A 5686-nucleotide genomic window follows, 5' to 3' on the forward strand; every position below is an offset into this window, starting at 1 on the left:
TCCATATTTAATAAGTCTGTACATAAAAGGCCTCATCACATTTGGGTGCCCTCATATGTATGATATTGTCCCCTTTGGGGGGCCTAATGGCACATCCCCTCCAGATTTTTTACTCCCCACCGTCCATACACATTGGAGAGAAGGCTTTGTTCAGATTAGAGTTACGAGTAACCCCATTTCTTTTACTTTAAATGGCCAAACAAATAACATTTTTCTATAAAAAGCCAATAATTAACCCTTACTGCCTGAGTTCAGATCACCAGAGAACATAACCCAAAAACATTTCATACTTATACATCAGACTGAGATTCATAATTTGCATTACATTTCACAATAATAGCATTTTCATTATTTTCTTTAAACATCATGTTCGTGGAATTAGTAATAGCATCAATATGCTTAAATCATATACAAAAGGTTTCGAAAACTCACGAACATATCTTTGTCTGAAACATGCTTATATGTCATATCTCTAATCAAAAACCTTTCAATTCATCATATACTTTAAAATAAACTCATGACTTACCAAATGCCCATATAACTTATCCCTTACCTGAAGGCAGAGGAACCGAGAGCCTAAAGTCGAAGGAGCTTAGACCTGGCGACTGGTAAGACCTAAAACAAAATCAAAGCTTATTACTATCCATTACTCCTTATCATAACTTACACATTTATCCCAAAGCCTATCTCTTATAATCAATGAAATCCTAATCCCACCTCAATGAGGTTCCCATAAACACATAATGCACACATAAACCAATGATATACCGAACAAGGAAAAACCAACATTCTCACATTCATATCATATCTCTATAAGAGCCAACTTCATTTCAAAAGGTGCTTTGTGTTAGGACATATGTGATTTACATGTTAGGAACATATGTCACTATTTTATGTAGTTGGCTAATCCTTTGACAAAACGCACCTTAACTTGTATTTGGGTAAATCTAGGATGTGTTTAATACTTCAAGAAAACTTGTTTCAAGTTCAAGTGTTAAAGCCATGCAAGTCTGTCCAAGAATCAAGTGAGAAAGTGCTGAATTTTAAAGCTCGATAGCTTCTCGACACCTCCTCGACACCTGGCTATCTGTCGAGCTCTTCAGCTGATTCTTATCACAATCTCGATAGCTTCTCGATAGCTGGTTGATCGATTGAGAAAGTTTCTATCCCTTCGACACCTGCTCGACACCTTCTCGATAGCTGTATCTGTTGAGATTCATTAACCTCGACACTTGCTCGACACCTCCTCGATAGCTGCTATCTATCGAGGTTACGAAAATTCAGATTTCTATTTTTGGGCCAGGCTTATGTATTTCAGTAGGGTTTCTTTTCTCACAACCCTAGACCTATATAAGGCTTATTTTAAAGGCCGTCATATAAGAGAATACAAGGAGAACATATGCAAAAGATGACTGATGTCTTATTCTCTCTGAAAGAAGCTACTGCATCTTTGCGCCTTAGGGTTTTGTAACCAAGTGCTTCTTGATCTTCATTGTTGATGAAGTGAAAAACTTTGCAGCCAACATCTTCTTCCTTAAGTTGGTGAGTGAGTCACATACTAGGATTCGTGCAAAGGAGTTAGTCACGTATTGGGATCCATGCAACATCAAAGGGTGGCGTTCATATATTGAAGAGTTCAGAGATTCTAAAGCGGTAGAAGGTTTCTGCTGTGGGTTCATCTACGGGGATTGTAGAGTCTAGGGACAAAGGTTTTGTACTAGATCTGAAACTTCTCTTTACTATAGTGGATTGCATTTCGGGAAGGTTTCCCCCCAGGTTTTTTACTGTGAAACTGGTTGGTTTCATTGGTTTTCCTGGGTCATCATATCTTGTCTTATTTATTTTTTCCGCTGCATGATTTTGACATGATATTGATGTTTGTTTGTTTTAACAAGTTTTATTCATAATAAATCTAATTAACAACTTGGGTTTAAAACTTGTTGATTTTATCAACCGGAGTCTAAATTTCCCAACAAGTGGTATCAAAGCGGGTTCACTCTAATTGGATTAATTTCCTGAGTGTGATCCATTGACCCCTGTTGTCATGGATAGAGGACAATCTTTATTTATACCTCCTTTATTTGATGGAGCTAATTATGCATACTAGAAAGTTTGTATGAAAGTTTTTTTGTAGGCCCTAGGTGAACAGGTATGGCAAGCTGTTGAAATTGGTTGGATTAAGCCAAAAGAAGTGCCGATGGATTGGGATGATACAACAATCATAGCGGCAAATTTCAACGGTAGGGTTTTGAATGCACTGTTTTGTGGGGTGACCAATGAGGAATTTAAGAAAATATCATCAACGGAAGTTGCCAAGGAAGCATGGACCATTCTTGAGACCACCTATGAAGGTACCAAGGCAGTAAAGACTGTAAAGCTTCAAAGACTCACTAGCAGTTTTGAAGAAATAATGATGGAAGAATATGAGGCTTTTGATGAGTTCTATGCCAAACTCAAGGATATTGTGAATTCTGCCTTCAACCTTGGAGAATGTATTGTAGAATCCAAGATTGTTAGAAAAATCCTTAGGTCCTTACCTAAAAGATTCCATGCCAAGATTACTGCCATTGAAGAAGCAAAGGACATTGATCAAATTCCTTTGACTGAGCTTGTAGGAAACCTTTAAATCTATGAGATGGGATTAGGCTCAATGGGAAAAGGTGAAAAGAGTAAAAACTTGGCTCTTAAGGGTATAGAGGAAGAGATTGAGGACTCTAAAAGTGAAGATGAAGATGAAGATGAGGATGAGAATCTATCCTTCATAACTGATGAGATTATCAAGCTTCTTCAGTTTAGGAAAATGGATAAAGGTAAACCTCCTAGGAAATCTAAATCCTCTAGGAAGGGCAAGAATGAGAAACCCCTCATCCAATGCCATGAATACAAAGGTTTTGGTCATATGAGGATAGAGTGTCCAAACTACCTCATAAAGGAAAAGACCAAGAAGTCAAAAGATAAAGAGTTAGTTGCTACCTGGAGTGATACTGAGGATAACTCTTCTAATGAGCTTGTGGATGAATGTCGTCAAGTTATGGCCTTTGCTGCCACAACCGATAAGGTGATTGTGGAGAGTGCTAGTGATAGTGATTCTTCTGATGATGAAGGACCTAAGAAGATGACCCTTCAGAAAGCCTACGATAAGCTAGCACTGAATTCATAAAATCTGAAAAAACTTCTTATCTTTGTAGAAAATAGCTGAATGAGGTAAAAACTGAAAAAGCTGATCTTTTAGTCAAACTGGATGAGACTACAAGGTTAGTTGAGACTCTTGTTGTGGAGAATGCCTCATTAGAAGAGAATGTCAAGAATCTTAAGGTTGAGCTTAGTCAAACTAGAACTCAAATAGAAAGGATGTCTAGTGTAAAGCTTGATGAGGTCTTAAGTGCTCAAAAGCCTAGTTCTGATAAGACTGGCTAAGGATATGCTGTTTCCTCTAGCCCCTCATCCTCCACGGCTTCTGGATCAAGGACCGTCTTTGTGCCACAATCTGAGAAAGGTGATAAAGGTATAAAATCCAAAACTGGTTTGTCTAATTCTAAATCCTTTATTAGACCTCATGTTTGTCACCATTGTGGTGCTTCTGGACATATTCGTCCTAATTGCTTTAAGTTGTATCCTTATAAGCAATTGTCCAAACGGTCACAGGTTTCCTTTCAAGGACCTACACCTTTGTTTGGAGAGTTATTAAAAGTCTTGAACTTTTTAACTCAATTTCAGGAGAATTCTAATTCTTCTATGTCCTTTAGTTGACATACTAGGACACATGCATTTTCATCTTCACGGCCAAAAACTCGTGCTGTGTGGGTGAGAAAGGAGCCTAAGACTTAATTGTCTTTTCTGTTTATCCTTTGCTTTAATTCTTTCTATCTAAAGTAGGATTCTCTTTGCTTGATTTCTTATTTGCTTTTGAAATCATGTTTTCACGCATTTGCACCCTTCTATCATACCTTCATGCATATGCATCTTTCTTTCATGCTCTCATATTGTTTGTCTGTTTTTGTTTAGTTGTTTAGTTTTTATTTTGTTTTGTTTTCAAAATAAAAATAAAAAGGAAAAATCAGAAAAATACAAAAACAGTGTGTGTTTTGTGCACTTTGGTACTTGTGTACATTGGATGGCCAATGAAATAGAGTTTTCTAAACTTTGTATCTCTTGTAGCTTAGATGAGCATCTCTATGCACAATTAAGCAAGTGAGTTTTGATGGTGCAAGAAAAACACCAAGTTCAAACACTCGTCCTTATGGTCGTCCATATCAGTGCTCAGAGCTGAGAGCGAGTGTTCAATACATTCGTCCCTCTATTACCACCATTTTTCTCCTTCTACACGCTCGTCCATTGAAGGACGAGCGGTCTGTGAACCTCGTCCTTCAATAGTGACGGACGAGGTGAATTAATAAAGAGCTAGACCTCGTCCTTCATTAGTGACGGACGAGGTCAATTCACAAAGGGCTAGACTAAGCACACTTCCAACCAAAAGTTGTATCGCTCGAATCTCAACGCAGTTCCTGAAGAGGTGACTTTTGTGGCAGTTAAGGAAGTTACCCTCTGAATCCTCCAAACTCTACGACGATTAAGAGAAGTAACTGTTTTCTACCGCTATATAAAGGCCTTTCTGTGCAAAGGTAAGGGGACCTTTTTTTTGGGGTAGAGAATTTTAGAGAAGTTAAGTATTGAAGGCTTTTCTCTCTTTCAATTTTCTAACTTTACCATCGGAGAATTAAAGGCCGGCTTCCACCGGTCTTCTCTGCTGATTTCCTTTGTTTTCTCAAGACTCATTCAACTAGATCAAGAACATCCGGAGATTTTCCAGCCCATTGATTCTTTTGAATTCCTTTGAATCTATCAGTTGGCGCCGTCTGTGGGGAACTTAATTTATTGAGTTCTATAGTCTCTTTCTCCAATCAAGGGTTGAAATGGTTCGGACAAGATCTAGAGCAACAAGTCCAAGCCCTCAACATAGCAGGGACGCATCTAGTAACCCTGACCGAGACCGTCAGTCAGCACCCACCATGCAACCACCCTCATTTCAACATATGCAATCCATGGCTGCCGCTATGGCAGAACTAACTCGTCAAAACCAAGACTTGGTTAGGCAACTTGAGTTAAGAAAACAGCCTCATGAACGGAACGCTGGAGAACAGGCTCAGAGTCAAGAGGAGGAAAGGAATGTTGAGACTGACAATCAATCAAGAGGTACTGTTTCACGGAGGGTACCTCACTTGGAAAGAGAAATGGATCAAATGAGAAGGGTCATGGACGAAATGAGGGAAAACATAAGGAAAACAAACCCTGTGGAAGACTTGGTCCACAGAACTGATTCCCCCTTTGTGGCGTCCATTAATGCTCATCCTTTGCCACCTAAGTTCAAGATGCCTCCTTTAGATTCGTATGACGGGACGAGAGATCCTTTTGACCATATTGCCACCTTTAAAACTACTATGCATCTTTAAGGAGTTCCAGACGAAATAATGTGCAGAGCTTTTCCTACTACTTTGAAAGGACCAGCACGGGTGTGGTTCAGCAAAATACCTCCTAATACAATGGCGTCCTTTGAGGAGCTGAGCAAGTTGTTCGTCAATAATTTCATTGGAGGACAGAGGCACAAACGTTCTTCGTCCAGTTTGCTAACCATAGAGCAAGGGGAGAATGAGAGTTTGCGGTCTTTCATCACGCGTTTCAACAGGGA

This window comes from Quercus suber, unplaced genomic scaffold (assembly GCF_002906115.3).
Source record: "Quercus suber isolate HL8 unplaced genomic scaffold, Cork oak 2.0 scaffold_358, whole genome shotgun sequence".
Lineage (NCBI taxonomy): Eukaryota > Viridiplantae > Streptophyta > Magnoliopsida > Fagales > Fagaceae > Quercus > Quercus suber.